Source organism: Scomber scombrus, chromosome 24 (assembly GCF_963691925.1).
Source record: "Scomber scombrus chromosome 24, fScoSco1.1, whole genome shotgun sequence".
Taxonomy (NCBI): domain Eukaryota; kingdom Metazoa; phylum Chordata; class Actinopteri; order Scombriformes; family Scombridae; genus Scomber; species Scomber scombrus.
In genome coordinates this window covers 11,321,640-11,334,303 of record NC_084993.1, presented here as the reverse complement: position 1 = coordinate 11,334,303, position 12,664 = coordinate 11,321,640, and positions in this window count along the sequence as shown.

Sequence of the window (12,664 nt, the reverse complement as noted above, 5' to 3'; positions counted from 1 at the left end):
GAGTGACTACGAGAGGGAAGAATTCATGGGGACAGACGCAGACGACCGCTGTTACACTGTTGCTCCAAACCAAATAAAGAATAATTGACCACAGGGGGAAGGACACGAACTACAATACAGCACTCATCTTCAATGATTGCATCCAACTAAATCAACTAAGGTTGTACATAAATGGTCCGAACATAACAACAAAAATGCAACAAAAATAAATGTGACCAAGCTGATAAGAAATTGAAGCTTTGGACAATAATAATGATATTATTATCATTATCAGTGAACCACCACCTTGGATACTAGATATAGAAAACTATTTTAGAGCATCAGAGTGAATGTTGATTTATGTTAATTAGTTTTATATAATGTTTCTGTGCATGTGAAAAACACAATTATAGTTGTTTACTCTGTCATATAATTATCTTGCAGAAAATATACATAGAATAAATGTGTTGTGGGATTGTAATGAAAATCATTATTGAACATATGTGCAACTAAATTATGCTTCATGGTGCTAAGTTTATGGCTTTTTTCAGGCATTTGAAGAATTGACTTACGTTTTGGGAAAGATTGTGATTTTAGTTAAATTTCACCTTCATCAGAAGCTCACTAGGCCTTTCCAAATATTTGCTCTAATATCATATTCACTTCTTTTCTATCTATCTCTATCACTTCTACTAATGTCTATCTGATGGACAAATTCAAGCATCTGTTTCCTGTTTTTGATGCATTGTCCAGTATGTCTCCGATGGTTTCTCAGGTCACAGTTCACCTTGGCTGAACTGCAACTGGACAGATGTGCTCGGTCACCCAATGGAGACACTGCTGCACTGCGTTTGGAGATGGAGGAATTCTTATTATTGTGTGTTTCATCAACCATTTTTACAGTATGCGAACACCGAGACGGGTGATCAATATTTACTCATTACCTACATCATCAGAGAACAGTGGCAGTGCGTGGCAAATATTACAGAGGAAGCCATATGATGGTGATACATGGAGATATCGTCGTTACTTGCTCTCACAAACAAGACTGAATGAGTGTCATTACTGGTGTAATGATTCTCATTTGCACTTATGCCCCATTCGTCAGAAACTATAGCAATTACAAGGCTTTTGTTGACTACAAAACAACACAAGGTGCGATTTGTTATCTGTCTATATGGTACAACAACATATGCATATCTCACAGCCATAAGCACTGGCTATAGTAACAGAGGAATGATATAACTGCAATTAGCAAGTAAAACAACAATGCCATTTGCTGTAGAAGATGCATGTACAGTCACATAGACTATCTATACAGGCTAAAATATGATGCTGCCTTTGAGTTTCTTCGCATCATCTAAAGAATGAACACATAGCTGTTTTTTTTAAATTACACACCCAAATGCGAATAAATATCACAATTAATTGGATATTAAGTCAGTGCCTAGACCTAACTTTTCCCTTAGCTCTCCCCTGAGTCAGGTCCATCTTCAGGGTAGGCCTACTATTCTGTTTGATCTTCAGTTGCAGCTCAAAGGCAAGCTTAGTCAAGTTATTTCTTATGATAAACTCAAGGTGCTGCTACTGGTTCCACTGGTGTGACGTATAGTAGGCTATCTGGTCGGAGACTCAGTACAGGCTGTTTGTTTTATGATGATGATGACAGTGATTGATTGTTGAGAAGCCTGGTTCAACATGGCCTCCATTCTTTTTTTTTATTATGCAATGAATTGATTATTCAGTGATAAGCAGCAGAGGACATCAACTACACTACACTAAGGCACAGAGCTGATGAGGTGCTGTTTCACTTGTTATACCAGCTAAAGAAGATACAATGTTTTAATAACAAGGGGAATTGTAAAACTCAATAAAGGATAAAGGATGTGGAAATAATCCAAGAGAAACCACCTCTGCTGGACAACATAAATATATGACTGCACCTTTACCCTGTGAGATATTACAAAACCTACAAGGTTGGCACACAATTCTAGTTCTGTTTCAACAACTTTTGGATGTATTGTTTTGTTCACACTTTGATGTTCACCTCAGGATGAATTGTAATAACTGTAGTGATCCTCAGTGTACGATCATGTCTTTCGGTGGAGCTCAAGCTTGCCTAAGCTCAAAGAGGGCTGACATTGTATATATGATAATCAGTGAATGGCCACATAAACTTCCACAGGGGTATCAAAACCTTGGATTTAGACATTTTGGCATCACTGTGTGCTGACTACCACATAACAAAGAAATGAATAATGTTGTTTCGGTGTGCAGACTGAACAGGGCTGCACTTTGATGGTAATGGCAAGAATAGCATGCATACAAGTATCTTTACTAAAGTGAATTAGTGATGACCTTAAAGCATGAATCATCCATAATGGGCAATGTTACGTATGATCCATGATAATGAAAATGCAGAAAAATAGCTTATTTTCAATATTTTAGAGACCTCCCAAAATTTTACAAACCATGTTTTCCGTGGAGCTCATGTTTATTAAAGGGAGCCAAACTCTCCCTGGCACCCCTGTAGTCCACACCTGGGTGATCCCTTAACTCTTCCTGTTGCATAATCATCAAGGTCTAGACATGTCTGTGAACTATGTTACATCTAGCATTTATCCACTGATGTTAACGACTATACAAATGACTGTAATTAATGAAAAATGTCCCAAGTTTACTAAAGAAAAAACACTTATGCTGTTAATTAACCCTTGCACTTGTTAAATCATGCATTGACAGGAATCTCGTGTCTTGAATCTTTGATGACTTGCTTACTTCCTTCTTCGTGGAGCGGCTGAATTATAAATACGCCATTATGTTGACGTTTGATATGGATTGTTAACAATATTCCAACAAACACACACAGACACACGTACACACACACACATACAGACTTTGTAATGACGCACTCGTGAAATGTGTAGCCTGTGTACTGCAGCCCGGCCTTCAACACATTCCCAAAACACCCACATGCTTTGAAGAGGAACTTCAGCTCTGTGGAATGACTTCAGATAGACACCGGGTGAAAGGGAGATCATAATAAAAAAATAATTTCAGTCTATCTTTATCTTTATATATTGTTAGGTTTCATCCAGCAGTAGTAACACACAAACACACACACACACACACACACACACACACACACACACACACACACACACACACACACACACACACACACACACACACACACACACACACACACACACACACACACACACACACACACACACACACACACACACACACATCACCATCCTCAGTGAAAATGATAAAAAGCTGAGGACATATGCATATTGACAAGGCCTACATTCTCAATCTTCTAATGCCAACCAATTCACTTTGACAGTGCTATTTAAAGTATCACAGCAATGACTCATTACCCAGTTGTGATTGAACTTGCTGCTATTGTCCTCAGTGATGATAATAATGCCAGCTTGAGAGGGAGAGCGTCGTAAAAGAGATGAGTACTGTTAAGCACGCCGCATTTGCTTTTATTGCTCACATGGATGTATCTTGACCATTCTCCTCAGTGCATTAACTCTTGGTCAAAGACATAAGCTAATAAGGCTGGAGGAGACGTTTTAATGAAGGCATATTCTGAATATTTTGTTCTTTTTAATGACTCAACTCAAATCATAAGGAATCTAAGTTTACTTCACGGCAGCAGAAAGGTTGACAAGGTTGACAAGATATTAAAAAAGACAGAATTCTGAATATTTATGACTCAGACTCCAAAGTGTTTAAAACATCGTAAAAGTCCAACAAGAAGTTGCCTCGTTTTTCCTTGGCAGGGATATCTACAAATACAAGATTCAAACACTTTTTTTATAGCGCGCAGCACAGTGTTGCATGAATGCAGTCGGCTGGCTGTGAATCACTGTGCCTCGTTGCCTTATGAAAACAGCACTAGATAAACTGTGACATATTTACACACATCATGGTGAGACTCTTTTACAGAACACAGGAGGGTTTTGTCAGCTTTCGAGGCACCGCGAGTGCAATAATGTCAGGAATTTTGTGTGCGTCGGAAGGTTACGGATGTGAAAGAAAGCAACGGGAATGTGTGTACCTCTTACCTACGTGTGTGTGTGTGTGTGTGTGTGTGTGTGCACATTTTTGTCTTTAAGCCTGTGCAGAAGCATGAGTGCACCTTCATCTGTATGCATGTGTGTGCGAGAATAATGGGCCTAGCCTGAACGTGTGTTTATGCATGGATGCATAGTGCACATGTGTACGTGTGTGTGTGTGTGTGTGTGTGTGTGTGTGTGTGTGTGTATGTGTGTGAGGCCTGTTGCTGGCCATCCAAGCAGACAGGTGTCAGGTCGTATCAGCGCCTCGCTCCAGTGACCAGGTGGAAACCTGGAGGAGAAAAGGTGACTCACCGGGCCACACTGGGGCAACAAAATTGCTCGGCTTAGTCTACCATTACCTAAACATACACATACACAGGGGACGGGGTTGGGGACACACTGGCAAACACACCATTATCACAGAGCAGCAAGAGAAGAAGAAGAGGATAAGAAAAAAAAGAGGGAGAAGGCAGGGAGAGGAGAAGAAAATAATTAGTACAGACTGAGGGAGGCTACTTGACTGGGTCTGGCACCACACACACACACACTCGGACTGAGTCACAAAAAAGTCACATATATGAAGTGAGAAACACACCTACTCACACATATGATTGCGTGACTGAGTCCAGCATGAGGCATGGAGCAGTAGGGAACACACACACACACACACACACACACACACACACACACACACACACACACACACACACACACACACACACACACACACACACACACACACACACACACACACACACACAAACATGCAGTAAACAGACACATCACATACACAACAGCTTGATTGGATGGAACACAGAATACATACAAATCTACACACTTCATCTCCAGAGGGGCTGTGTGTATGCGCTGGATTTAGTCAAAGCTTGATGAGGAGAATGATCACTTTTCCCTTCCCTCCATCTCTCTCATTTTCTCACTCCTAATTAATTTACACACACACACACACACACACACACACACACACACACACACACACACACACACACACACACACACACACACACACACACACACACACACACACACACACACACACACACACACACACACACACACACAGTTGTGGAGATAATTGCTGCAGTAGTGATGCCGGCTAATGACAGGACAGTGGAGCAGAAATAACAATCAATCAATCAAGTTTATTTGTCACATGTAATCATTTTCACAGTGAAAATGGCGGGGGCACCAGCGCTGATGTTCTCTTCAACGTATCTCTGCTCTGTTACACACACTCCTCTCTTTTCACCTTCTCTTTTTCCCTTCTTCCTCCTCATTTTCAACTCAACCCACACATATACACACATTCTCGCCTCCTTCCTTATTCACCCACTGCCTTCTTGTCACCTCCGTCACTCCTCTCCTCCTCCGCCACTTTTTGTCCCTTCATCCACTCACTTCCTCCTCCTCTCTTTTTGCCTTCTGACCCCCACATTCTTCTCTCTGTCCCGTTTCCCTCCCCTTCTTGTTTACCCTGCTATCTACCACCCTCCTACTCTCTCCCACTCCCTACCCCCATCTCCTGCTCTCTACCCCTCCTTCGCCTTTGGGCGCCGAAGCAACAGAAGAGTGTCAGGGAGCCTCTGATCACGGCGGCGTTAACCACAATTGAGGGTGACGTGTGGCGGGATGAGACCCGTGTACCGGAAAACCTTGGCTTGCCTGCCTGCATTCCGCCTGGCGCTTGCCTCGCCTTTCCTTTTCTTCTCTGCCTTTGTGAGTGAGTGTGTATGTGTATGTGTGTGTGAATATGTGTGCATAGCTAGCCATCCTAATGGGTAGGAAATGTTACCAGCCCAGTGGGCTGTGAAGGGCTTAACTCACCTTGAGCGTTGAGAGCGGGTGAAGAAGACAGAGACAAACAGATAACAAGGTACATACTGTATACACACCAGATACTTTTTATTTGGTTTATTTTAGTTATTGTATGTCATTTGTGCTGTTATCACATTTGCTTTCTGTGATTTATGTGAAGTAGCTGCTGTAACATTGCAATCTATATATCTAACTTTGTGTCCATAGGTTGCACAATGACCTAATGCACGAAGCCATGTCCATAAAGAAATAGTTTCCACACTCTGGTATGGGAGATCTTGGCTGACCTGCACAGAGCCCTGACCTCAAGCCCCTCCAACACCTTTGGGATGCCCAACATCAGCACTCAGCTATAATAAGGCTCCTGTGGCTGAATGGATACCTATGTTCAGCAATCACATATTAGTTCAGGCATCTATATGCTTTTGGCAATGTTGTCTATTCCCTCCATCCTCCATTTATACATAATTCCCGTATCTTCTTCCTGAACACACAAATTATATAAAACTGGCATAATCAAAATCTCTGAAATGAGTTCAATATGTTATGGTATGTCATTGTCATTTCCAACATAATCTCACATTTATATTTCCTGAAATGATTTTTTTTTTTGTCAAAGTGTACATTTCTAGAGCCTGCTTCAAATTTTTTTTGTGCCATGTTTGTGTGCCATATTATTCCACGCATATATCTGTGAGCCAGGCCTTTTTTTTCTCCACCCAACATCAGTGGCCGACTTCACTGTTGTGGCTTAATGGGAGCAAATTCCTGCAGCCGGGTTCCAAAATTTTTTGGAAACCCTTTTGCAGAAAAAGTTGAGGCTGTATATAGCTGCATATTAATGGCCATGCTAGCTGGAATGGCATTTCCACCAATCACATGAGGGTGTAATGCTCCAGAGTGCAAATATTTTATTTGGGTGTCCACATACTTTTGGTCACATATGATAGATATATAAGAGATTTTTGCTCCTATATTGGCTATATTGTACGTATTCCCTGCTGTGTAGATGAAAGGGGCAGGATATATGATTTTGTGGGGGCAGAAAATGAAAGAACCAATGGTACCCTTGCCTGTTGTTAGCCAGAGCTAACACACACACGCACACACTTAGGCACACACACACAAATATGCACGAATGCACACACAAACACTCTCACCAGGCCCCAAATCGACTTAACGCCTTCTGCTAATTACCTTTACATTTTTACACTTCTGCTTACTCAAGCTTTGTTTGAGGCAACAGCGGGTAATTGATTTCTTTTTGTATGTGTGTGTGCGTGCGAGCTAATGGTCGGTCTGTCGGACACTCGCTTTGCGGCCTGCCTGCTATTGAAATCCACTGTATTTTGAAGCAGCACTCAGTTCCGAGACAACGGACAGGAAATCTGTTCAGATTACCAGCCGTTGTTTTCCCTTGTTGAATTCATAGTTTTGGTGAGTCAGGAGGAGCGTTTGGACTGCAGGAAAACAGGGCTGAATGAGTCGCGGGGGGAAAGTCGTTGACAATGTCATGACAGTTGGGAAGTGCGCAATGCGAGCATCCAGTCCATTATTGCCTGGAGTTTGACTTCAAGTCACATTCAATGAGAAAAGTATCTACAGTCTGTCTTGACCTATCTGTGTTTTATAGGCAACTGAACATGTGGCCCCATGATGAAAAATGCAACAACACACCATGCTGCAATTTAAGTCAGGAAAAGGGGCTTTCATACTCCATAAGACCATTCTGTTTAACTAAAGGTCAAATAAAATAAACAAAAAAGTTACATTTAAAAATATCCAGTATTCCACCAAATAAATTAGACTAGTTAAAAACACAACAAACACCCACTGTTAGCTTTAGTTTGCAAGCTACATTAGCTAGTCAGTTGTAGCACATTGAACCAAAACTATCTGTAATGCCAAGTTTGATCAGTTTAGATGCTAAATGGTGGACTACTAACAAAGTGCTGTCTGTAATTAGCACGGCTTCAGGTATACAATCAAAAGTTGCAGATTTAAAACCTAGTAAAACCAGAAAGTGTCAACGCTAAGTTTACCCACATCTTTGAGAAGTAGTTAGGAGCTTTGTGACATAGGAAATATTAGCAAGGCTAATTGGTGAACTTCTGTAGCTGACTAACTAATGTCTAACACGCTAGCCAGCCAGGGAAAATGCTAACACAAGTCAGTCACAATCATATTCACAATAGTTTTTAGAGTTAGCTAGCTTGTTATCAGTCAATTAGCTCATTAAAGGGGCCGCTAACAGGACGGTAACTTTACACAGTTTATTCCAGAGATGTATTTGTTTCATTGACACCTGTCTCATTACTATGCCTCTTTTGTGGAATAGTTCCTCCATTTTGGACTCAACAACTTTATATTCCTTCAAATATGAGCAGTGTCAATTGCTAATGCTACATGGTTAACCAAAGTCAAACTAAACATGAAAAATAATTGTGTCAATTTGATTGACATGAATTGAAACATTGAAACACATGTAACTTTTTAAGTGCTCTTGTTATTTCACCTGAAAAAGTTTAAAGAGTAAAGTACTTAGTTGCCTTTTTTAGTACAGCACTGTTAGAACATTCTTCGACGCTGTATAGACCTTAAAACAGCAGCACACTTGGCTGCAAGCTTCCATTTATAGAAATAAACTTTTGTATGTCAAACGGCTGCTGGGAAGGTATTGATGTTATGTCAAAGATTTCATTTCTTTTTTTTTTTTTAATTTGAACATGTAATTTGCCTTTTTTTCTAGAGAATGGTATTAATCTGTCACAAAAAGGAGCAGACACATAGAAGCCTTAATGATAACATTTGTGCAACACAGTCTATTTTTTTGTCATTTCATTTGTCTGTCATTTAGTGAGAGCTTTCACTAGCCAATATTGAACAAGATTTAATTGTAGTTTAATTATATGTTCTTCCACAGTTCTACCTAGAATGCTTGACACAATCATAATAATTTCATTATTGATCATAAAGGTGCCTATGCTGCTGAAATACTGAAAATATATAATTTTTTTTCAAAGCCGCCTGATTGCAATTTCAAGTCTGTGGCTCTGAAAATAAACTCTTTGTTTAATCCTGCCCATAATTTAAGTCTGACCTCGAATCAATAGCATGTTTGATTAAAAGTTTTTTTGGGAAATAAGCACATAATTGCTGTCAAGTAAACTTGACGGCAATTGCCATTTCTGCTGAGACCGAGACAACAGAAGCTTAGTTAGTTTAGCAGTGTCAGATTTGAAAGTGATAACATCTAAAGACAACATTTAATTTGAATTATTCAATACTTACATCATTACTTGTTATACTTTTCAATAGTATTTAAGATCATGCAGGGAGATCACTGCTCCACTCGGCTACATCTTTGTAAGCTGCTGGAAGCATCAATGAATCCAAACTTGATGAAAGAGATTTCTGCACACTTAGATCTATGCACTGTTCACTTTATAGTCTTTATAATAGTATTAAAGACACATTTGTGAGACAGTTGATTTTAAAGCGACTGAAAACAAAACTGCAGCACAGTTTAGCATGCAGTGTTGCATGTTCCCTTGTGCCTGTCTCCTACTGTAAGACAGGCATTCTATTTGCTCCCCAGTGACAGCAGTCGGGGAAATGAGAGCAGGCCTGATTTTGTAACTCCACTCTTTGTAGTACATGACAAGGATACTTAATTGTCAGGTTGGAAGAAAACAGGCCTTTTTGTGGCCTCGTCCTGATAACAACGCATCATTATTTGCCTGTCATAGCGTACAACAATGTGTTTGAGATAAACTCCCCCCTCCCGCTGCTGTATCCCTGCAGAGAATGTATCTTTACACAGACAGTCTGGCTCTCCAAATGCTGCTGCGCATTCAAAGTTCTGTTTTTTTTCTTCTTTATTTATTTCAGAGGCAATGTCAGGTCACGATGCTCCTGACACTCTGTGGAGTTAACACGCAGTGGAGCTTCAAAGACGTGTCTTTCAAGCGTCGGAAGATGTAAGCCGCAATGGTGTCTCTCCCGTTTGGTGTCAAGGAGGTGATGTATTATGCAGCAGCGGCGGAGTGGGTCATGTTGTGTGAAGAACCAGTATGTGGCCCTGACAGGGTATGTGGCACAACCTTGAGGAGGTTTTAAAGATAGCACTTGCTGCTTAAATCCTTTGTCCCAAATCTATTCAGTCTGGAGTGGGTGCTCGACAGAGAGATGCGCCCTTTCCTATATTTACCTGTTGCCCTGCTGAACCACATCACAGCCACAGGGGACAATGAAAAAATAAATGATATAATACTTATATAATGCCATAAATGTTGCCATACAAAAGTGGAGAAATATAAATATATTCATGTAAATATTGGATATAATTTCAAATTACACAACCAAGACTATAATTTTTTCAGCTAATCCATCCTACACATAAAAATCTTGGATAAACATATGAATAATATTAAACTTTATTATTACATGTCTTATTTATAGAGTCACGATTTAAGGGGTGGCAAAATGGAGCAGTGGTTAGAGAAATAAGCAAGTCGGAGAGATATAATTTCACATGGTTTGCTCTAAAAACAGTGAAGCATACAGTGAAAAACTGAGCTTTTAATCAAGAGTGGACAGACTCTTACATGTTACGCTCTTCCCGCGGGCAGTTCAAAACCAGCGTGTCTCATATCGATCAGAGAGCGTGGCGATTGTGAAGTGCCACTATGAGTCAAAGCACAGATCTTTGGAGCCAACATACCCATTCAAAGCCAAACTGAGCGCACAGTAGATAAATGATCTACAGTAAGAACCCATATGACTGATCCTCTAGAATTCTAACACATTTAACCAAAAGTAAGGAGAATGAGATAAAGGGGCGAAAGAAAGAAAAAAGGAGGCTGTTGATTCATTGAGATCTGTGTAGTATAAAATCGGCAAGACTGTTAATATGTGGTTCACAAAAAGATGAAGGAAAGCTCAATCTACAGTTTTTATTTTTTTCTAAAATCAAGAACTTTGTTTTAAAATACACTTTTTTCAAAACCTCTCTTATGTGTTTTATTTTTAAATGCAGTCCTGAGATATTAAATTGTGCTTTCTGAATTTGATTTGACAGTTAGGTTTATGCTACATCCAGACAGTGATACAAGTAATAGGCTACTGCAATGTATATGGCAACAAATTATGACTCAAATTACACATTGTGATGTTGTGAAATTCTCTTAATTTTAACTGAATATCCCTGCTTTAGAGGATAAGAAGTAAAGAAAATGGATGGAGGGGTCACAGTTCAGGTAATTAACTTGAAAATTATTCTTTAAGCTGCATCAAAAAGTCACATTCTGTTGTTTTTTATAGCAACTTAAATAATAAAAAAAAACATACATAATTAAAAATGCTTAATGTACCTTTACTGAAAGAAAGCAATGATTAAAAATGAACATGTTGTGCAAATAAATGAAACCAATTAGTCCAGATTGTACAATGACAGCCAGCTTTAAGCTCCAATAGGAAGTTCTTGGTACTCTGAAAGTTTAAAATCACAGCGTAAATAATTCCAAGAATTATACCTGACACTTTTCTCCCAGGCTCTTTTGAAAATACCTTTTCTTACATTGTCTGCTCTTTGAAAACATGATCTTAAGCATCTCATTGCTATGTGATCCGCTTTGAGCATCTTGACTTGACTGTTCTGGTTCTTCTTCCTCTTCCTCTTCCTCTCTCATTCTTTGCTCTGTAAACAACAAACAATAATAGAATCCTGCTGGGTGGAAATGATGTAAAGTTCCTGTCTCGAGTGGCAGCGTACGCCCAGCAGCGCGAGAGCTAAAACCATTTTGATGTTATTATTATAAAAGTGAACTTACAGTATAATAAAGATCCTGAAAGCTCTAGGGTGGATGTTAAGATGTGTACATACCTTTTATCAAATATCTGAAATATGAGAGAAAAGAAGTACGTCTTGTTTGTGATACTATTAATCTGGGAAGACAAAAGCCAAAATAGATCATCTCCTTATTTTTAACGATAGTTTGACGAGGTTAGAGTTCAAATTGAAGGAGATTCTGCGGACTGACCCTAGGATTAAGCTCAGGGAACTGAGATGTCCACCACAAAAGCTCCATTCTTCCATCAGTATAGCATGTTTGTGTGGATTTGGAGGTTATCACCTTCTTGTCTAAATGTCCAACCATGACTGAGTTTAACCTCCTGTCAGAAGCAGACAGATTTTGGCCTAAAACCTTCTGGTATTTCTATTCTACGATTCTCACATCCTCATTTTTACAAAAAGCCAGCTTCTGGTGTCCAAAAATCTCTATCTGACCTTTGAATTTGGCTTAACAAACCTCAGCTGGTGGCACTTGTTTGACAACAGCAGGTGCCACCCCCCTCTGGCAAGAATTACATATTGCTTTATAAAGGTGGTTTGTAGCTTTGGTGCTCAGTGACCCCAAAATACATCAGACTTCTGCAAATGCCCAAATACCCAAATACAAGATCGTCAATGTGCATGGGAGAAAAACCAGAGTTGTTTTCTGCTCCAGTCAGGTTTGTAGCTATTTTTACACCTGTGTGGTAATAAAGAGCTTAAGCGATTTGGCCCATGTGTCACCTCATTCAGTATTCATACCTTAGTGAAAGAAGTCATGGATGAAAAGATACAAATCATGAACGACTCAGATGAACTTTCAGCTGAGTAAAGAAATAGGACACTCACACATTTTGAAAGGGAAATTATCTTCGGCAAATTCACCTCACAATTGTGATTTCTTTAATATTTGATGAGTGAGATCAAACCTATACTGACATTT